Raw genomic sequence first — 24,106 nt, forward strand, 5'->3', positions numbered from 1 at the left:
ACCACTGTGTGAAAAACAGTATCAGAGACAAGCTTCTTTTTTCTGAAAGAGAGTGTGTTATCAAATGTTGGGAACAGCTGGTTTGACAGATTGTCCTTGTTTGTTCCCAGCTTAGATTTTGCTGAACACTTGAGCATATATTGGATATGCTATTTAGGCTAGACATGACATTTCCAGTACCTCTTTAAAGGTCAGAATGACAGATGTCTGGGTATAATATTCTCTACTGGAAATATTTAAACAGTGATCAACGCTTATGTATTTTTCAAATACTGCTCTTTAAGTGGTTTGTAAGAATTTGGTTTTTCACAGACCTGGATTTCAGTCTTGATTTTACTATCTCCTGGATATAATGCATAATACTCTGATAAAATGAGGTAATACAAGTGTCCACTTCATAAGATTATTCTGAGGACTAAATATATGAAAATACTTTGCAATTTTAAAGTGCTATATGAACACTAGCTTCTTCATTATAGGTATCATGTATGCTTATTTCCTATGTGAATAAACACACATACAAATTTCTAAATAAATAAATGGATGAATGGATGGATGGAAGGATGGATGAATGTTAGAATCCACATCTAACAGATAACTGGCTTCTTCAAACGTTGGCTGTGCTGTCATCCAAAATTAACCATGACACAGTAATCAAGTTAGCATCTTTCCACTGTATGGAAATACTATTAATATTCTAAGCACTATCGTATATAACACATTTCCCAGACATTTAATGAAGGAGACAGGAGAAGCCTTAACACATCTCAGAGCATACAACTTTATAAATGCCTCTACTCTCAAGTCTAACTGCCAACTAGGAGTGTTGGTTGAGTTTGGGTGTTAATAGTGCCTTTGATCAGTCTTCATTTTCCAGTCTCATTTTTCCTTCTAGTTCCTAGATTCCTCTTGCTTCTGCCCAAATTTTCCATACCCTTAACATACAGTATATTAGGTTTACTCCAGTTTCTCCCTTGTCCCTCAAAATCCTATGTATCACAATTTATAAAGCATGGCTCTTGCAGTCATCATTTACCAGGGTTCACTTTCCTAAGAAGCAGCAGATGATTTTAAACAAGTGTGCTTCCCATTAAACAGGCTAGTTCCTAAATAAAGATACTGTTATGTGGAGGAAATGTCATCACTGTTTAATCTGCTCTTGCTAATTATTTTAATGAACTCTACAGATAGTCTGATACAACTTGACATGAATACTTTTTCATTAAATAGAAATATTAGGATTATTTAAATAGAAATTGTCTTTATCTTAAAAGTGTTTTTGAGTGGTTCTAACATTATTACATACAGTTTAAATTATCATTCACAAAAGAAGAATGGGTGTTTTCATTAACGTAATTGAAAATTTTTCTTCTTAAAATTTTCTGTGACTCTCCATATAGTGGCAGAATTGTGTCCAACTCCAATCAATTTAGGTAAATTGCCATATTCATTTAAAAATTAATCTTATACTGTCCTATAGTTGTCTCTTATTCCTGTCACTTTTCAAGGGTTTGTGAAAATAATTCTTACCTTTCCCTTAATCAATGTTAATTATCTATAGTATTTCATACTTTAAATTTTACAAATAACATAGAAGAAATTTATGAATTTGGGTATCCCATGGACAAAGGAGAAAAGTCACATTTAAACATTATTTCACTTCTGTCTCTAAGGCACACTCCCAATATACCTTATTATTATTAATTTCATATAATATACATGTTTTTACAGTAGAACTTGTTAAAACTTAAAAAATATTTTGGTTAAGTGATCTCTTTTTATTTCATTTTTAGGAAGTTTTTACAAGTTTATATTTATGTTCCTAAAACTCTGTGCGTGTGAGCTTCAATTGAGTATGTCAGCTGGATAAATAATAATAAATATTTATATTCTAAGATTGGAAATACCCAAATGGAGCATTCTTATTTAGTAAACAAATGTGTTTTTAAAACGCATCCTTAGAATTCAAACAATATGTAAATCTAGCAAATGTTTGTTCACACAAAACTAGGATGGTTCTAAAATTTTATGGAAAATACTGTTCCAGTGTTCATGTCCATCATGATAGAATATTGTGAAATTCATATGAATAGATCCTAGGGAATCTCTAGGTACAGGTGGCATACATTGTATTATTGTCCTCAATGATCCACTCTCTCTTGTAGGAGTATCATACCTCCCTATTCTTGCCAATTCTCCTTGCAGGTGCAGAGATTTAGTCTGAATTACTGGAGAGGATTTTGTTCCCCATGTTTTGTATCTGAGTATCATCCTATTTCCAAGGCAGAGACCTCACTTGTGTAATAAGGATGATTTTCAGATCTCTGAACTTAATGTTCATTAAATATAACTTCCCTTTTCTTTCTTCCTACTTTTCTTCCTCTCTCCCTTCCTTCCTTTTATTCTCTCTCTCTTTCTCTTTTTCTTTCTTTTAAATATAATTCAATTTCTAGCTCACCTGTTTTCCAGGCCACAAAGAAAATTTTACTTTGTTTTCTGAATTGGACATTATTCAGTATTAATGTGTTGAGAGACTGAGAGCACAAGGGGTGGTGATGGGAAATCTGATTATGAAGCTCTCTATCAACACAGGCTTCACTGAGATGTGCTTGATCTTTCTGTCTCTAAGACACCTTTAAGACTGATAATCTCTTGGCATATTTGTTCCCTGATGGTTCTTGAGGGTGGAGAGATAGAGGTACATGCTTCAGTAAGACTTATGCTTGGGACATAGGGATCTTTGTGAGACTAGAAACATCTGCTGGATTCACCTGTGCTCTCTAAACAGAACAACAAAGACTGTATGACACATCTCTTTATAACATAGTTTCCCGAGTATTTTAAGCCCACTGTTGAGACCTACTGCTTAGAAAAAAAAAAAAGATTCCTTTCAAAATATTACTGCTCACTGACAATGCACCTGGTCACCCAAGAGCTCTGGTGGAGATGTACAGTAGACTAATATTGTTTTCAAGCCTACTAACACAACATTCATTCTGCAGCCCATGGATCAAGAAGTTATTCACCATTCTAGATGTCATGAAGACATTCATGATTCATGGGAAGAGGTAAAAATACTCTAACATAGAATTAATTTTTAAAATTGGTTTTCATTTAACATTCTGAACACTCATACAGCTCATTATTAGGGTAGAACCAATCTCATTTAATACTAGAAACATACTTGGAAAGGTGCCACCCATTCGTTTGTTTTCTTTTGAGGTTAAAACTATGGAAGTCTAGTAAATGTAGAAAATGTTCCAATGCTGACTGAGATCAAATGTCAAATCATGAATGTTCTTGTGACAAACACACTAAGAGTGTCCTACGTGGAGTGGGCAGCTGCAAAGAGCAGCGGAGCAACCAGCGCCAGGAGAGGGTGGGCAGCCACCTCCCTTCCTGGCAGGAACACATGAAGCACCTGACCACGGTGCTGGGAGAGGGTGCAATCCACCCACCTGCCCCCCCACCCCCCGAGCACAGCATCTGACTGCGGCATTGGGAGGGGGAGTGACCCGCCTGCCCACTGGGAAAGAGCTCAGCTCCTGACCCAGTGTTAGGAGGGGATATGATCTGCAAGCCAACAGCCACTGGGAGCAGCACAGATGAGGGCGCCAACAGAGGGCCTCTGCAAACAGCAAGCTGCGTTCGCGAAACAGGGCAAAGACCTCTAGATAAAATCATTAAGAATACACCGTCTCCAGGAGAACTAGATAACTGATACTTCTTAAGCCACAGTGCCAGAGAGATATGAGCAATATGAAGAAGCAGAAGAGCCACTCCCAATTAAAAGATCAAGAAAAATCCCCAGAAAGCACAATCAAGGAAATAGACATTGATGGCCTACTAGATCAAGATTTCAAAAAAGGAATGAAAAGAAATAGTGTTTAGAGATATAAAATATGTCAAAAATGAAATAGAAGCTATAAAGAAGAACCAAGTAGAATTAGTAAACTCATTTGCTGAGATGAGAGCTGACCTAAAGGCTGTACAAAGCAGGCTAGATAACACAGAGGAATGAATAAGTGACCTAGAAGACAGGACAACAGAAAGCACCCAATCAGAACAGCTGAGAGAAAAACAAATAAAAAACAATGAAAACAATATTAGGGACCTTTGGGATAATATAAAGCATGCCAATCTACACATAATAGGGGTTCCAGAAGGGGAAGAAACAACAAAGGGAATTGAAAAGGTCTTTGAAGAAATCATGACTGAAAACTTCCCAAACCTAAAGAAGGAATCTGGCAAGATAGATTCAATGTCCTCAATGAAAAAAAGATGCAGCCTAGGATACTCTATCCAGCAAGGCTATCCTTCAGAATAGAAGAAGAGATAAAGAACTTCACAGACAAGCAAAACCTAAAAGAGTTTAGCAACACTAAACCCATGCTAAAAGAAATATTGACAGGTCTACTCTAAATAGAAAAGAAGCAGTATGCTACATAAATGAGAAACTCATAACTGGAAAGGAGATAATTGCCATAAATTACAAAAAGAATAAACACAAAATTTTAAAAGAATACCTCTAAATCATTAAGAGTGGGAGAGGGAAGCAAGGAAAGCCACTGTGGAAAACAGTATGGAGATTCCTCAAAAGACTAGGAATAGACTTACCATATGACCCAGGAATCCTGCTCCTGGGCATATATCCAGAAGGAACCCTACTTCAAAATGACACCTGCACCCCAATGTTCACAGCACCACTATTTACAATAACCAAGACATGGAAGCAGCCTAGATGTTCATCAACAGATGACTGAATAAAGAGGTGGTATATTTATACGATGGAATACTATTCAGCCACAAAAACCGACAACATAATGCCATTTGCAGCAACATGGATGTTCCTGGAGAGTGTCATTCTAGGTGAAGTAAGCCAGAGAGAGAAGGAAAAATATGTGGACATCGCTCATATGTGGAATCTCAAAAAAAAAAAAAAAAAAAAAAAAAACCAACAACCATAAATACAAAACAGAAACAGACTCATAGACATAGAATACAAACTTGTGGTACCCAAGGGGGCGGGTGGGAAGGGACAGACTGGGATTTTAAAATGCAGAATAGATAAACAAGATTATACCGTATAGCACAGGAAAAAATATACAAGATCTTGTGGCACCTCAGAGCAAAAAAAAAAAAAAAGACAATGAATAGATATATTTTCATGTATAACTGAAAGACTGTGCTCTACACTAAAATTTGACACAACATTGTAAAATGACTATTACTAAATAAAATAAACATAAAAAGATAAAAAAAAAAACCAATTACCAAACATGGGGATCAACACTCTAAAAAAATTAAAATGTTCATCTATCATTGTAATTTTGCCAAATAATAAGTTATTAAGACTTAAAGAAAAACATAAAAGAGAAAGGAGAAAGAAAGATTCTGTTTCATCGTATCGACATTTAAATGTTTGGATCTAGTCAATTCCCTCTATTTCTTGATGCTGTCACTTAAAGGATGTTTGGAAGAATGAGGGTGCAGTCTTATTCTATTGAATAATAGTACTCACTATGGTCCCTGGAAGGCCATTTTCGTCAGTAATTAGTACTCAAATCACTAATTCTAAACACCTCTTTCACCTCTCAGTTTTAATCACAGTATAGATCCGGAGGCTTCATCAGTGGATGAAGAACTGATTCTCTTCCAAGCTCTGAAAGGAAATTTCTTTGTGCAAATTTGGGGAAAAAAATGACTTCAATCACTGTTTTATTTCCTTTTCTATAAAATAAAGGGCTGACAGTAAGTTTTTACCCTTGCTAAATCTCTGTCAGTCACTAGAAATCATAGCTGTAAGCCTCTCCTTTTTTTTCCCCCAAAGGTTCTATTTTTCTGCTTAACCTAAGAAAACACTCAGTAGAAGTCACCTATAAGTATGACTGACAAAAAAAGCATTGAATCTTAAGTCCCTATTCACATGAGAAGGTGATCTCAAAAAATTACTTTCTCTTTCTATTGACAAATCTTTTCTTCCTGTGCTAAGGTGGGATGTGATTATTTGAACTTTAGAGGAAAAGAACTTCAAACTTTGTGGAAGAAATCTTTACAAAAATGTTTACCTGTGTATGTTTTCTTTTTTTGCCATTTAAATGAAAATTAGTAGGTTTCATAGTGTTTTAAAATCCCTGAGAATTTTTCTGTTCTGTTCCATAATTCTTCACACATCCACAGCATACATTCCTTCTATCTTGGTAGCATTATATTACTTATGCAACGATGTAACATTAGTAGTAGTTGTTGAATGTACTCAAGTCCAAGGTAAATTCATCATAAATGTTAAAAATGGATAGGCCTCTTGCTTATCTGGGATGCTAACATCACTGCCAGATAAATAATGCAGACTTCTTAGCCTTGTTCAGAAACAGATCAATAAAAATTTCAAAAACCCTCTAGATGAAGTAAAAACTTAGGTTTTCTCTTTTTATAATGATCCTGCTTTATCATTAAGTGGCCGCACCTTGGCATTATTTCAGGTACTTGAAGTTGTGTGGTGGATAAAATTCACACTAGACTCTATATAGTAAAGCTATAGAATGAGATAGTGTTAATCCCATAAACAGAACTTGAAGTGTGGGAAATTGAAAAAACAAAAAAAAGGCAGGGGGCAGGGGAGGAAGGAAGAAAGAAAAAAACAGCATAGTACACTACAAATTTGGTAAGTGAAACAGAAATGGAATATGATGATTTCAACTGTTGCTTTATGTAGAGATAGAGTAGTTGTCTTCATATAATAACAGATTTAAGAGACAACGTAAAGATATTCCACGCACATCATACTCTACTACCCAAAGGGTAAAATTCATCACTTTGGTTTTGTCCCATGATTAAAATTCTACTAAGTATAAAATACTTATCTTATATTTTCTTAAAAAATGCAAATATAAAAGGGTATTTAAGACATATTTAGATTCAGTCATTTGGGCCTTAATACAAAGTTGTTGGATGAGGATCTTATTTATTTTATGCCTGAATGAGATCAGTCATAAAAGAATGGGAATTTTGATAATGTAAAGAATTGGTCTCAGACTCACAATGCACTGAAACAACTAGAACTTTCTACCATACTTCGCACTCCTTTATGATAAGTGAAGAATGTACTATAATGGTATCACTTTTATTGTAGACTATTCTAAGAATTCAACCATATTGTAGGCAAATAGGGATTAAATTGTCTCCAAGTTCCTGTCTTAATTACCAAACTGCATTATAATATCAGTCGATTTTTTTCATTGATTTTCTAGTAAGGACATGATTTATGCCGTATGTTTAATGTCAGGAAGGCTTCTGTCACCACAAACCAAGTTTCTTGTTCATATTTCCTCTCCATTATTTAAGTGTGTGCTTCAAGTATATAAACTGATTTTAACACCCCCTTAAATATAGCACTAATAGCAAGCTATAAATGCTGTAAATGTAACTCACAGTATGTTCAAGTCAGTGTATGTGGTTTTTACATTTCTTTTGTTTAGGGGCTATCTGTGCTACTTCTGTCTTCCATTCAAGCCAGATAATTGTGATTTGATTAAATCCTATTAGGGAAATAATGCTTTTCACAAACCTATGAAAAGGAATATGGAGAAAATCAATAGTATATACGTATGTATATATATATTTATACTGGTAGAAATTTTTTAAGAAGTTATTCATGGATTTAAAGATCGCAGAATAAATTTATAATGTGTTTTTTTTGCAATACAACTTTTTAGAAAACTAAGTATATATGCTTCAAAGAAATGTAAACGTCAAATCTGTACTTACATCTTCTTTAAAAAATGATTTTTACTTTATTATATTTTATATTGCTTCCTGAATGATCTTCACTAACATCATCATCATTGTAATCATCACTAGGCAATATTTAATAATCAGTTCACTGATTATTTTAAATAAGAATGAACTAACTATATAGAAATGTAGGAACATATTATTTTACCTCAATCAATTTGTAATTTAATGGAAAGACCACATCAGATGAAATATTTTGATAATAGCATGAAAACTGTGATTAAAAATAAATGAAAGACAAAATTGAGCTTCATAAGTTATATAATGAAATTATACATATGTTAGTTCAATGCTTCCCTTCTCCAGTGCTTCCCACCTAGGAAGTTTGTTTCTGATATGCAGCTCAGCCAATGTGAGTTAAGCCTTGCATCATCCACAAAATTAGTGGGTCCTAGATTTTTCTTAATGCCAAGATTCTTTTTCTCTGGAGTATCTGAAAATTTTTAGTAGACTATCTGCAAACATAGCTATTTATGTGTCCAGAAACAACTCAACTTCCTGCTAAACAATTTTAATTTAAACAAATGGGCTTTAAACAGATTACTCCCCTAGCAATCCAGCTGGCTGTAACTATTACTTTCCCCCATGATTCTCTCTATAATGTCTCCTCACACCAAGTCTGATCTCCAGAGAAATCAATTCCTTCTGAAACTTAATCTGCATTCATCTTGGAACACTGTGAGAAGTGGCTTTTCACAACCATTAGAGCCCAGCCTACAGTGTGAAGTTTCTAGAAGTTTCTCTGATTTATTCCATTCATGATCTAACTTTCTCCACCACTCAGTGGGGTTCTTTAAATTATGGTAATACATTGTAAGCATTTGCCTAATGAAATAAAGGTGGTTCCTCTCATTCACTTTCACTTATTAAATTTAATTGCTTAATGTATAATTAATTTAAGCATAAATGCATGTTTTTATATTTCAGTTTTACCATATTTTACCATATTTTACTTACTTGGGGCTTTTCTATATAAGTTTACTGTATAATGCTTATGCATTTATTTTTTGTCAGGAAAAAAAAAAAAGAAAAGAAAAGAAACCGTGTACTTGCTATGCTGTTCTCCCAAAAGATGAGACTTATTTAGCATTAGAATTAATCTTGCCAGCTTACTTGGCCAGTTAATTCTATTCAACATAGTTCTGTTAGCTGTTTCAAGAAACTCAGAAAATTGCTGTGTTGCTTGGGTACACCTAGAAGGGATCATTTTAAAAGTACCAACAGTGACGTTTATAATTACAGGATCTTTGAAAAGAAAGTGCTATTGGTGAAGTTAAATACAGCCTGACCTTCCCCAATGTCCATTTCAAGGAAGCGCTTTAATACCACAAGCAGATTTCAGTCTGTGCTACAGAATGTGATGGTTATCTTTCAAATTCCATTTCTGTTATCTTCTTAAATCTACTGATCTGATGAAAATGAAATTAATATCTAGGAATATAAATATATCTTAAGGCACTGGTGAATCCTTCCCTAAAAGATAGTAAGGATAATAGATCAAGAGAGAAGACATGCCAGAAGAGAGAAAAATAATTTTCGTGGAGGAAAGAGTCTTGACTTTTCAACAGAGCTTCACATGAACTATTTCAATAACTGGACTTACAAATGCCATGTGTCCAGAATTGTTTGCATATTTGTATTTTACAATGATTTACTACTAACAGAACAAATGATGGCATTTAAGAATTTATTTAAGAAGGAATAAAGAAATTTGGATAACTCTGGGGAAATATATATATACATGTATATAAAATATGTAAGTATGTAACATAAATATCTTTTATATGTATTATACATATAAAATGAATTTTATATGTATGTATATAAAGTCAATATATGAACATAAATATAACTTTTATATTATTATACATACATATAAATGAATTTTATATGTATGTATATAAAGTCAATATATGAACAACTTTATATATATATATATATATTTCTGTATATATAATTAGAGAAAAAGAATAATAAAGAGAATATGCATGAAGAAAATATACTTACCCAGTCCTCATTATTCAAAGTTTAGAGAATGAATGCAAAATAGAGTGATGCATTTTTGAGCTATTTTTGAGGTTGCAGCTATATTCTAAATGAAATAATTGAAAGTGAATAAAGTAATTAACACAACAGCAACAACCCTCTCAATGTGTTATCACATATATATATTATGATTTCAGAATTGCCACTGGAAGTCTCTAGGTATAAAAAATATTTACATTTTTATATCTGAAGATGACTTAATTTTCCTCCAATTCTTGAAAGATAATTTAGCAGAATATAGAATTCTATATTGACAGCTAGTTTTCCTGAGCAGTTTGACTATATAATTCATATTTATATCGCTTCTGGTAAGAAGACTGCTATGTAATTGCTAATTTCAAAAGAAAATCTCTATTTTTTTGTAGTGTTAAATAATTTTACTATATAAATAATAGTATGAGGTTGCTCTATGGCTCATTTTTACTTAATTCATCACTAACTGACTCTCAGATTATTGTACCACCCTAGAATATAATCCTTCTATTCATTTTTGTTTGTTTAGTCTCAGCAGCCTTATTTTTCACTCTCAAGATTTTATACTGGCACTTTAAAAAAGTCCAGCTATGTGTGTGTGTGGTTTTTTTTTTTCCTGTTTCATTTTTATCAAAAAAAATGTTGCTCTTTTTGTGGATGCTATTTTCTCTATGTGAGGATCCTAGGCAGAAAGATTTTAAATCTTTTTAAAGCTATTTTCATGAGACGCAAATTCAATTTTTTCTAATTATTTTTTGGCTGCCTCAGTGAGTTTTTTTTTTCTTCTAACATTGCAGTATTTTATTGAGTGGCTTAATTTCATTATGAATCCCCCATCTTTTTCCCCAATCCTCCTCCCCTGACCTCTGTGCTTTACTGTGAGTTTGGTAATATTATCCATATAGTCTCTGAGCTCTCTGTTTCTAAAGCCACACTTATATTGGTAGGTCTAGGTCATTGCCCAAGGGAAACTGTTTTAGAGATATCACAGAATCTTGGACTTGCATTCATGTTAAATATGAATTTCTGATCAGCACTGATTTATCCTGGACCAGAACCTGTGTTTAAAATCTACTCATAAATGTTTTTCTGATCTATTTCTTGTCCATGGAGAGATGTATAAATTTTTAATCTCATTTAAACCATTTTAAATGTTTTTCTCTTTTAATATTTTATATTCCATTGTTACATATTTGGAGTATAAACTCAAATTGTTGCCTTGGTAAGAAGTCTGAACAGTTCTTATTTGGTTACATCAGTGACTGAGCCAGGCCACAAAGACATGGTCTTGACAATGATTAAAACTACCCCATAAAAGGTGAATTATATAGTCATAAGAAAGAATAATTTTAACACAGCATTAGTGAGGTTACATTTGATGTAGGGTTTATCATTTTGAGTATAGAGTCTTCATTCTATTGTTCAGTCTTAGAAAGTCAGAGTTCCTGAAATAAAGCTGTGTGACCTTAGAAATGCCATGTAATCCCTCTGATCCTTTTCTACCTTAATCTGGAAAAGGAGCACTTACAAAACTTTATATACAATGCTGTTAGAAAAAAGTAAGTGAGAGGATTAAGTAATGTGAAATATTAATTACAGGGAAACTAAAATTATTGCCATTTTAACTGTAAGCAAGAGCTAAGATTATAAGGGAAGAGAATGACTTTTCTCACAGCTCATGCATGATCTTGTTCCTTTCAATGAATTGATATGTTTTGCAAGGGTTTCAAACTTATATCCTTACAGAGAATAGACATTAACATAAAATGTGTGAAGTGGAAGGATATAAGATTATGGAGAACAATGAGGCTCAGTTACTTAAAAGGAATGTTCTAAAAGAGGCATTTACTTTTCATTTTTATTGGAACATTACAACAGAGATGTCTGGCTTAAAGACAGCTAGTTTTAGATGTAGTTTACAGAATTACTCTCCAACTGCATTTCTTTAATAAATATTTTGCTTCAAAACTGTTGTTGTCTACAAATCAGCAAAATCAGACTGTGGAAACGTCAGTTTCCTAATAACACCGATACCTGTCTTTTCAATTCCGATCTTTTCTACTTTTCTTTTATTCTAAACATTTGCTTTACTACAATAAAGATCCACAAAGTGTTCCCTATTTACTCCTTCTATTTGGTACCCACTGATTAACTGTATTTTGAGATAGAAGGATGAGGGTCAAGACCAATAAAAAACATAAGAGAACAACACAGAAAAGAACCTAGAACTTTGCATGGGCACATACAAAGGAATTACTTCTGTAAGCTGAAGAGCTCAGAGTGAATTTAGTGAATGAACCAATGGAGTCAACAGACTGTAAATGGTTTGAAATATTTGCAGTTAGAATATAATGACATGTAGAAGGAATTTCAACAGCCATTACCCTTTCATTCTCTGACAGAATAATGAACCGACAGCTTCATAAGCATTGCATCTCTATTGTAAATTATTACATCGCTATTGTATATCCTAAAATAATCATCCTGAGTTTCTTTTATTTATTCTTATCTGAATAAATGTGTTTTCATTCTAGTAATGTTCAAATTAGTAAAGACCTAGCTTTGTGCTCTTGGCTGGATTGTGAAATGCTTGAGAAAAATGCTGTTTTTTTAATGGTGGATTGCATGTGTTTTAAAATTATTATAACATTAAGAAAATTCTTTCATAAGTATGAACTATATAAGGTTATGATTTTTATTAGAGGAATTATAACTGCATACATAAAATTTTGAAATGGTCTGTTTAATTAAAATCAATATTATCACCAATTACAGTAAGTGATCGAAGCAGATAAAAATAAACCAGATGTGGTTTGTGACCAAATGAGATAATTGCAAGTCTATGTTTTAATATTTTAAACTAATCATTTATGTAAATATTTTAATGATTTTTCTTGATCAACTACAGTATATTTCATATTTTGTGAGCATTTGCTTTAATTCTAAATGTGACTAAAAAAAGACTGCCTTAAAGATTAAAAATATGTTAACTTAAATTGATACCAAATAATATCTTAATGAATCCAGGCACTTGTATCTTTGAAATTAATGTTTTTAAAAGCATTCAATATCCTTTGTCATGCCATCATTTAGTAAAAATGCCAATGCACATTTTAAAAAGCATTCTGTAATCTGGTTTGATCTTTAAATATACTTAAGAAATGTTATTATATTAAACTGGGAGAAGTATTTAATATCCCAGAAAGTAAGTAAAAAATAGATAAATAAATAAATTCAGGTCACAAGCTTACCTAGATTTTTTATTCTACTTAAAAACACTTAAAAGTGTTCTTTTATAATCATTTTTTCAAAGATTCCCAAATTATGTGAACAACAACAGAAACAAGCACAAATCTGCAAACATACTGCTTTCCTTGCAAACTGAAATAGTTACACATTTTGAAATCTTACTTTTTGCAGCACATGGCTGAGAAAGATTAATATTGCTCCTGTTGGTGGCATAGAAGCATAAGCTCTTAGTGCCACTCTACCAACTCATTACAGACAAGGAAGGCACAGATACAGTGAGTATTAGAGATCTGATGATAATCTTTAGGATTCACAATCGAGGAACCTGGAGATACATAAGACAACTGCAACACTAACACACTCAAACAAATTTGGTACAGAATTGTATGAATATACTCTTCATCTCCTCTTTTTCTGCTATGCTCCTTTTTCTTATCTATTGGTCATCCTAAGTTTTTCACTCTTGGAATCTCCTCTGTGCCTTCTTAAACTTGAAACATTTTAGTCAACTGTGTTGACATTTAAATCCAAGCCCCTGTGTTTGTTTAGCCATTCTGGATTGACTCCCATCAGCCAGTCAGTTCCAGGTTGATGAACCTATCACTTATGTTTGCCACCCCTGTGACCTACTTGGAGCATATCTTTTCTGCTTCTGGACAAGCTTCTAGGTAATGATCCCCTATCTACATAATCAATCTGGCTCATTGGCTGAGACTCTGATCAGCGTAATTACAAATTTTTGGAATAAATAAGAATAATTTAGTTACATCAGCTATATATAAAGAAGTGATTAAATGATGATTCTAGTCAGTGAACTTTTAGAAATTCATAAAGTCATGTAATCACAACCATGACTGGGATACAGAAGTTTCCTAACTAAAAAAAAAAAAAAAATCTCCTATTTCACTCAAATCCTCTCCACATCTCAACCCATGGCTACCACTAGTTGTTTTTACTTTTCTAGAAGGTCACGCACATGAAATCATACAGTATGACAGTAATCTTGATTTTGAATTCTTTCAGGACACAATGCATTTGAGACTCCTCTGCATTGCTGCAAGTTCTTTTTATTGCTGAGTAGTGTGCCATTGTATGAATGTACACCCATAGGACATCTGTTTCTAGATTTCAACAATTATAAATTATTCTGCTACAAACAGTCACATGCAGGTTATTTTGTCAACAGCAGTATTTATTTCTCTGAATATATAACTAAGAATGGAACTGCTGGGTCATATGGTAAGAATATGTTTAATTTATAAGAAATATTGTTTTACATTCCCTCTAGCAGTGCATAATTTACATCTGCTCAGGTCCTCAGCACTTACTATTGTCATTTTAAAAATATGTATTCACTTTAATAGATGTGCAGTGGTTTCTCACTGGGGTTTTATTTTAGTTTTCCAATGCCTAATGATGTTGAGCATCTTTTATTGTGCATATTTGCCATCGGTATATCTTCAGTGATAAACTATCATTCAAATATTCAAATTCATTCAAATACTTTAACATTGTCTTTCAACAGATATGGAGAAAATAGTTTCTTCTATCTTTAGTTTGCATCTTTACTCTCTTAACAGTTATTTTTCTCAGAGCAATTTTTAAAAATTTGATGAAGCCTAATTATCAAGATTTTCTTTTATGAACCATGCTTTTGATGTTTTAACAAAGAACAAATAAGTTAATCTGTGGCCCTGAAATTTCTCTTTTCAGTTTTCGTCTAAAAATATTAGTTTTACACTTACATTTAGATTTACTACTCATTTTGAATTAATTTTTGTATAAAGTATAAAATGAGAGGTACCAGACTATCCTACCCCAACATATGCCTCCTTGACATTGGGATTATTTTGAGCCAAAGGCCACTGAGAACCAAGAGACACAGGAAAAACTCTAAAATCTGAGAGCACAAGTTCTCCTTTAGAAATGTCTACCAGGAAGAGGAAGACTCGTAACAATTCTTATTAATGGAGAAAGCATTGACTTAAAGCTGCAAAGCAAACCTTACTAAACAACCCTTGTTTACTATTTTTTTCCCCCTGGGCACCTTTCCATAACTTGCTTCCCCTGCCCAGAAACCCCAAATTCCTTTTCCTTCGTTTTAGCCTAAGATGATATATAAACCCAAGTTCTTACCAATCTGAGTTACTCATCTCTGAGTACTCCCATTTGTAAGTGCTATGCACATGTTATTAAACTTGTTTGTTTTTCTCTCATTAACCTGTTTTTCTGGCCAGTCTCCTTTACAGGGCCAGTACTGGATAACCTAAGATGGGTAGAGGAAAAGATTTTTCCTCCTTTGCAAAGGCAAGATCAACTTTTGCTTTTTGCATATTGATATTCAGTTGTTATAGTCTTTGTTTATTGCAAAGATATTCTTTTTCCATCGAATTACCTTTGTCAAAATCAATTGACTATGTTTATGTGCATCTATTTCCGTATTCTATTTTAAACATCTGTATGTCTATCCTTTCACAAAGATTATAGTAGTTTAATTACTGTAGCTTAATATAGTTTACTTAAAACCAGATAGAGACTTGCAGCTTTGTTCTTTTTCAAAATCATTTTGCCTAATCCAGTAACTTTGCATTCCATAAGCAAGATAGACCCAACATATAGACATCCCAAAAACTCCTGCTGGAACTTGACTGAGATTTCTTAAATTTATAGGACAATTTGAGGGAACTAAAATCTTAATTATACTGAGTCTTCAAATCCATGAATATGGTTTATCTGTCCACTTATTTATATCTTCTTTTTCTTTTATCAGTTCTGTGTAGTTTTCAACATACAAATCCTCCACATACTACATTAGACTTTGGACCCAAAACTGCTAATTCTGGGAGCAATTTAAAGGTAATTTTTATTTCAGCTTTTAATTGGTCATTGTTAGTTAACAGAAGGAAAATAATCAATTTTGTATATTGATCTTGTATATTGTTATCTTGATCAATTTTCTTTTTATTCCTAGAATCTTTTAGGTACAGTCCTTGGCATTTTCTATGTAAATAACCATTTCTTTTGTGATTATAAACAATTTTTTTCCTTCAAATCTGTATGCACTTTATTTATTTTTCTTGCTTACTGCATTGTCTAGGACTTCCAGTGAAATCTTAGATGGGGAGAATGAAACAGATATCCATGACTTGTTTCTAATCACAAAGAAATCATCTAAACTTTCTCTAAATATGAGGCCAACAGTGAGTTTGTTGATACTGTCAGGTTAAGGATGTTTCCTTCTCTCCTTAAAATGCTGAGAAATTTTATCGTTAATGCATACTGAGTTATTTCAAATGCTTTTAAACATACAGTAGTATGATCACTTGGTTTTGCTTATTTATTCTGTAAATATGATAGATTACACTGTTTTTTTAAACTGATTTAGGTACAATTTAATATCATAAAATTTATCACCCATTTAAGTATACAATTCAATGATTTTAGAAAATTTATATAGGTGTGCAATCATCACAACAATCTAATTTTAAACTATTACCATCACCCCAGAGAGTTGCCTTCGTGTTCATTCAAAATTACTCCCTTCTTAAACTCTTGTACACTGTTGATGGGAATGTAAATTGGTGCAGCCACTGTGGAAAACAGTATGGAAGTTACTCTAAAAAAGCAAAAACGGAACTACAATATGATCCAACAATTCCACTTGTGGCTATGTATCTGAAGAAAATGAAAACATTAATCCAAAAAGATGTATGCACCTCAATGTTCACAGCAGCATTATTTACAATAGCTAAGATATGGAAGCAACCTAAGTGTCTATCAGCAGATGAATGGATAAAGAAGCACTGGTATATGTGTAGTATACACACACACACACACACACACACACACAGTTACATACATATATGCCATGGACTACTACTCAGCCACAAAAAAGAATGAAGCTTTCCGTTTGCAACAACAATAGATGGACTTGGAGGGTATTATGCTTAGTGAAATAAGTCGGAAAAAAATACTGTATATTATCACTTACGTACAGAATCTAAAAATAAAACAAACCAGTGAACATAGTGTAAGAGAAAAAGACTCTCAGATATAGAGAATGAACAAGTTGTCACCAGTGGGGAGAGGGACAAGACAGGAGTAGAGGATTAAGTGATATGAACTATGTATAAGATAAATAAGCTACAAGGATATAATGTACAGCAAAGGGAATATAGCCAATATTTTATAATAACTATAAAGGGAATATAATCTTTAAAAATTGTGAATCACTATTTTGTATACCTGAAACTTATATTGTAAATCAACTATACCTCAATTAAAAATTATTTTCATCTTCTACTACCAGACTTGGACAACCTCCCCTAGACATAAGTAATCTACATATTTAACATTTCTGTTGTTCTTTATAACATGGCATGATATTACTTCATTTCAACCTAAGGTATTTTTATTATTTCTTTTAAGGTGGGTCTGTTAGCAACAAATTTTCACAATTTTTGTCTATCTGGTCTTTATTTCACTTTCATATTGGAAGTATTATTTTAACAGCTTTATTGATACATAATTGATACACAAGGACCTGCATATATTTAAAGTATACAATTTGATGATTTTGAAACATACGTGAAATCATCACCCCAATCAACGTAACAAACATATCCACCATGTCCAGAAATTAGGAAGACCTTTTTTTTTTCTTTCTATAATGTGAGTACATTCTTCCACAGCCTTTTGCCTGCCATTATTTCTGATATAAAACAGCCTTCAATAGTACTGATTTCCCGTGTATGAACCATTTTTCTCTTGCTGCATTTAAAATTTTCACTTTTGGCTTTCAACAGTTAGACCATAAATTTCTAGGTGTGGATTCTTTGTATTTATCCTGTTTAGAATTTATCAAGCTTCTTGGATATGTAGACTAATGTTTTTCATAAAATTTGGGAAATTTTAATCATTTTTATCACATATTTTTCTACTCCTTTTTTTCCAGTCCTCTCAGATGCCTGTCACACATATTTCGGTACATCTGGTATTTTCTAAAAGTTCTCTGAAGCTCTATTTATTCTTCAATCTTTAAAAGACGTTTTTTTCTTCACATTGGATCATTTATTGCTAGTTAAAATTGTAATGTATCAGACCATGTAGAGTTGGTTCAGGTATAAAAAAATAAGTCAACAGGATAAAATAGAGTGGAAAAATAAATTGGCACTGGATATACGACCAAAGTCACACTCCTGTTTAATGGAGAAAGGATGGACTAGTCAATAAACGGTTTCTCAAAAATTAGTTAACTGGACAAAAGGGAATGTAAACTAAATTCCACATTAAAATCAGCATTAGATGGATTAAAATGTTTAATACGTAAGTTAAAATTTGAAAAGCTTTAGAAGCATTCATATAAGAATAACTTTATGACCTCACTGGAGGGATGGCTTCTTAAATAAGACATCATGGGAAAATAATATATTTGATATCTATATATAAAAATCGTCTTTGTATCAAAAAGTGTGATAGAAAGAACATGTTACAGACAGAAAACATGTTTGAGTGCATGTAACCAACAATTAATATCCAAAACATAAAGTATTTTATATAATTCAATAAAAAACAATAAAAGTAAAATAAAAATCAATACACTAATTATATAACATTATTTTCAATTACACTAGTAATCAGCAAAACCTCAAAATTATGCATTATCATTCTATTATTGTGACCAAAAATAAACACACCTATGTAAACTCACAAACAACAAAAATCACACAAAAAAAACCCAAAAAACATTTAACAGTATCACATGCAGTCATGGATATAGAATATTAGAATCCATAATCCACTAATATTGAAATGTAAATTGTCAAAACTACTTTGAAGAACTATGTGGCAATATTTAACAAAGCTGAATATACTCATACCCTCAAATTTCCACTACCAAAGGTTTAAGATATTATAGATTATACATGAGTATAAGACATTACAATAATGTTATAGTGGGATTAAAACACAGTGGAAGGAGGAAAACTGCAAATATTGAATGTAAACAAGTCTCTTGAATAGCAAAAAGAGAGGTGTGTTCAAAATGTATTTTTTAGATTGGACTGAAATAACCTCATGCGTACGTGCTGAGTGAAATGATGCACTGACATGTATGGGATTCAAACGCTGGTGGTTAGGTAGACATGAGGGTGAATGTCAATGGAAAGTTTACGGAAATAAAGTGTTTTACAAGCTTATTGTATATCTTTATGGAAATAAAGATAATCTCTCCTCCTGGATTCTAATTTCCATCTCTGCAATCCTTCAGACAAAGTAAAAGACCTATTTCCTCAAGCAATGTCTCTATAACAAATGATCATGACAATAACATTCATATAGAGTATCTGACCCTTTATTATTTGACAAGACCTGTCCTTGCTAAGGCGTGGAGAATCAGACTGAGAGAGGCTAAGAGATTCACCGAGGATAAAGTAGCTAGGAACACAAATGTAAAATGTAAACCAATGCCAACTGACTCCAGAATTCAACTTAGCCAACTTAAATAACTTAACCCTATCATACTGCCCATCTGACTATATACATACCAGTTCTTTAACTTGCAACTACTGCTTAAGTGTTTTCCATATTTTCTTATACACATGCTTTTTATACTGTGGATTTTTCGATCATAACAAAACTCTGAGATAGCAAGCTTTGAGATACACTTTTCCAGTTACCTGGCAATAAGCTGCTTGACAATAAGGCAATGAGAAGTCTGAGCTGAGAAAGTCTTCACTATTTCACATTTCTTGATCCATCCTTGTCTAGACTTATTCTGCTTCTTTTATCTTTCTAGTTATATGAGCCGAAAGTATTTTTTTCTTTAAAATAATCTGAGTTCACCAAAAGAGACCAGAATAATCCAATTCCCAACCTTCAGTCAGATTCAGTCTTTCCCTTCCTTATGTTCTCATTATAGTTTCTTCAGATATAGCATTTAGTAAACTATCATTAAACTTTTCTGTATACATTTCCTATTTTCTCAAGCTAGAAGGTAAAGACTGTATCTTCTTTAACTCTGGAGTACTGCTTTCCCTGATATTATGCTTCCGAAATAGTTATTGTAGGAAAAATTATAATATACTAAAATTGATTAAAAAGAATAAAGACCTGTGGCAGCAATGTGGTCCTTCAGTCAAAAGAAACTGAATTCCTCTATATTCAATAACATTGTATTTTAATTTTCCCACTGGCATAATAGGGATTAAATGGCCCTAAGGCATTAAAAGTATTAAAATGGTTAATGTAGAGTTTCACATTTTTAGTATATGTAGATTAATTGTACTGAAGATTGTGTATATGTAGCTTCTCCATTTCTTCATGAAGTTTTCTGTCTAAATATGAGAAAAAGAAGACTTCTATATTTCACATTAGTAATCGATATGAGCAACGTATTATTTGCGAGAAACAATTACCATACATAGAAATAATTTACCAGTTTTTTACCTACCAAAATATATTGTAACTATTTCCATGTTGTCCATAATTTTAATTATCAGGAATACTTACTTCATTTCCTAATAAAAGTCACATTTATTGTAGAAATATTTATGGTTATGCCAAAATTTAGTATGATTTTTTTGTCACAAATAAAACTAATTTTATCTTTTTAACTTTAAACAGATTTTTATTACAGAAAGGTTGTCACATAATTAACTATTTCTCTAGATTGTACACAATTATTTTTATTCCCCACAGTAAGACTGCTTCCTAACTTCCTATCTGGTGATGACAGGTACTAAAATTCTAGTTTTAACAGAATAGTAATAAAAATTCCTCAGTGATTTAGGTTGAAGGCAGTTCACTGGGACATGGCTCTTGCACTGTTACTGGGAATGTACAAATGTCTTTTTACTCTTTTGTCTTTCACATACGAAAAACAAGACAAATTATCTGTAGGCATGGGCAGTGGCAGCAGTAAATCATTCAATGTTTTCCACTGAAACCAGTAACTGATGGTTATAGTTATTTCCTTATACAATAAGCCACCTTTTCTTCCTTCTTTTCCTTCAACTGACTTCTCTGAAGTTATTGGTGAGGAACGCTGCCTTGAGCTTCCTTCACAACTCAGTAACAATGGTTGAGCACTATTTCAGAAATATAACATGCTACCTTCCATACCAACTCCCATTCCATCATTCTACCCATTAGAGGGTCCTTCTCTTTAGAACTTCCTGTGACTACATCTTCCACTATAATTAACCAGGAGGCCTCTCCAGCATCATCCAATAAAGTACTTCTTACAACCTTCATTGGATCTTTGATTCCTTTATCATCAAATTCACATAATCTATAAGTGTACTGCCGTAACCAACTCCTGAGGAGCTTTGCCTAATTTTCTCAGTTATCACTGATCCTTCAACATCTGAATTCTTAGTAATGGTCATTGCAGGAATTTTGAGTGTTCTTTTAATAATTTCCACATCAATTTTTGATCTGTCTTAGCTGGAGTTATTGAGTCCAAGGCTGGAATGCACTGAAGCAGAGCACAAACACCTTCCAGAAAAATGCGTTCCTCAACAGCAGCTCATGTAACCCTGAGAGCACCTGTAACTCTTTTTATTCACTTCAACACCATCTGTCTCAATCAACTTTCAGCACCTGAGTTCTGTCAGATGATCATTTAACTTTATCTTTTCATATTTACTGGTTGTAATATATAATAGCTCAATGATCTCTTAAATATGTTTTGCAGTTTGAACTTTGTCACCTTTTTCTTTCAAGAGCATGGCATCATCTTTGGTCACAATGACCTCCCCAACTTCTCCTAAGTCTAGAGGCTTAACAACTTCAAGATTTAGAGTCAATCCTTCTTTTTCAAACATGGCACTATCAGAATAATAGCCAAGATTTTAATATGCTTCTTTCTATTTAATACGCTTCCTGGTCACCAAAACCAAGAACTTTAACTGCTATAACTTGAAGACCAACTTTTAGCCTACTCAAAACAAGTGTATCTAGACATTCTCCATCAACATCTTTAGCAATTATGATCAAGGGCTTACAGCGAGCATAGGCAAGTTAAGAGCAGATATAATAAACTGAATAGAAGAAATTTTCTTTCATTCAACAAAGCATAGGCATCTTGTAATTCACATTTCTGTCATTTTGATGTATCAATACAGTATAGAGAAATATAACCTCAATAAAATCCATGCCCTCAGTAATTTCTAATTCATCATTAAATGTTTTTCCATTCCTTACTGTGATGACACTCTTTCTTCTAACCTTTTTTATTGCATCAGATATGATGTAGCATTTGTCTCCATTTGCAAAACTCCCAACAACGTGAGCAATTTCTTCAAGGGTTGCCACAGGTTAAGACTACCTCCCAAGTTCAGCAATTACAACATCACCAGATACCATCACACATCTCCTGATTTTCACTAGATTAGCATCTTGGTTAATCTTCTAAAAGCCTTCTTTGGCAATAAAACTTGCCAGCACAGCAGCAGTAGCATGTCATTCCCATCCTCTTCATTTATGCTGTTGGCAACATCTTAAACAAGTTTAGTGCTAATATTTTTGTATTTATCTTTTAAATCAGTGGATTTTGCAATGGTCACATCATCTCTTGTTATTTTGGGACTTCCCAAGCTCTGTTCAACAATCACTGCATTTCCCTTTGGCCCACAGTAACAGCTACAGCATCAGCTAAAAGGTGTACAGCGTGAAGCATTAAGAATAGAGTTTACATATTTGGCATAAGTCTAAGTGTGATGAGAAGCCAGTGCCTCGGACATTGGTTTTATCCGGGGAAGGACTGTCAGTAATTGAAGCATTTCTGCCAGGCAGCAGCAGGGCATCTGTGGTGAGTGAGGAAAAACTAAATTCCTTTCCCTTGTTATTCATGTAATCCTGAGGTAACCAAATTTAAATTTGAATACACTTGAATGGAATGCCTAAAGGGGTAAAATTCATCTCACATTTATGTTATAGAAACTACTTCATGCTCTTAGAACAGATACATTTGAACACAATTTTCTATTGAGTAAAACAGAATCAAAATTTGTAGTTGCAAATTAAGAACTCCTGAAAGCCTACAAATAAAATGTGAAAGTTATATTTTAGGTATTATATCTGACTTATCAATCAGTCAATTTTTTATCTACTCTAAGTTCTCTGAGAACTGAGTTTAAATTGACTTAATTTAAAAATAGAGCAAAGAGCCTTCTGCACATTCAAAACTTAAGACATAAATTCACTCAAATAAAATTTGTTAAATTCACTAATCAAAGAGTTCCTCAGGCCTTAACCCAGACTAATGCTTTTGAGTGACTGAGCAATATCCTTGTTCAACAGCCTTAAGAGGGCCTTTGCATTTTTTATCAAACAGTATATTGCAATTAACAATTAATTTTGCTTCAATAAACTTTATTTCCCATGGAAGAAAAACATGCGATATGTTTTCAAACAAATGCTGTTAAGAAGTGTCTTAATTTAAAAAGGCTTTGGAATGAGGGCATGGCCAAAATGGCAAAGTAGGGAGACCCAAAGCTCATTTCCTTCTATGGGCACATCAATATGACGACTATTTGCAGAGTGACTGTTGATGAGAAGGACTTGAAAACTAGCAGAAAACATTTTCCACAACTAAATTTATAAATAAAGAACCACAATGAGACAAGAAGGAAGGGCAGAGAAGTGCTATAGTCAAGACTCACATCCCTGGGTAGGAGACCCACAAATGGGAGGATAATCACAACTGCAGAGGTTCTCCCCAAGAAGCGTGGGGTCCAAGGCTCCCTGCTGCAGGAACCTGAACCGGGAAGATGAGCCAGCAGAACATCTGGCTTTGAAGGCCACTGGCGCTTGTGTAAAGGCTTCTACAGAGGGCTGTAGAAAACAGAAACTTCAGACTTAAAGAGCTCAGGAAGTCTCACATGCTCCAAGACCCAGCACAGAAGAAGTAATTTAAAAGAACACTAGGTCAGACCCACCTGCTGATGTTGGAGAGCCTCCCAGAGAAGTAGGATGCAAAAGAGAACCCCTGGGACATAGATGCTGGCAGAAGCCATTTTGGGGAGCTTGTTCTACCATGAGG

The 24,106-nt window shown here is 33.2% G+C and overlaps 1 pseudogene; it reads right to left on the bottom strand.

Moving 5' to 3' along the window:
- Nucleotides 1-21,154: 21,154 nt before the first annotated feature.
- Nucleotides 21,155-22,844, bottom strand: LOC141579487 (60 kDa heat shock protein, mitochondrial-like; annotated as a pseudogene).
- Between the last annotated feature and the right edge of the window lie 1,262 nt (nucleotides 22,845-24,106).

This window comes from Camelus bactrianus, chromosome 12 (genome assembly GCF_048773025.1).
Source record: "Camelus bactrianus isolate YW-2024 breed Bactrian camel chromosome 12, ASM4877302v1, whole genome shotgun sequence".
Classification (NCBI taxonomy): domain Eukaryota; kingdom Metazoa; phylum Chordata; class Mammalia; order Artiodactyla; family Camelidae; genus Camelus; species Camelus bactrianus.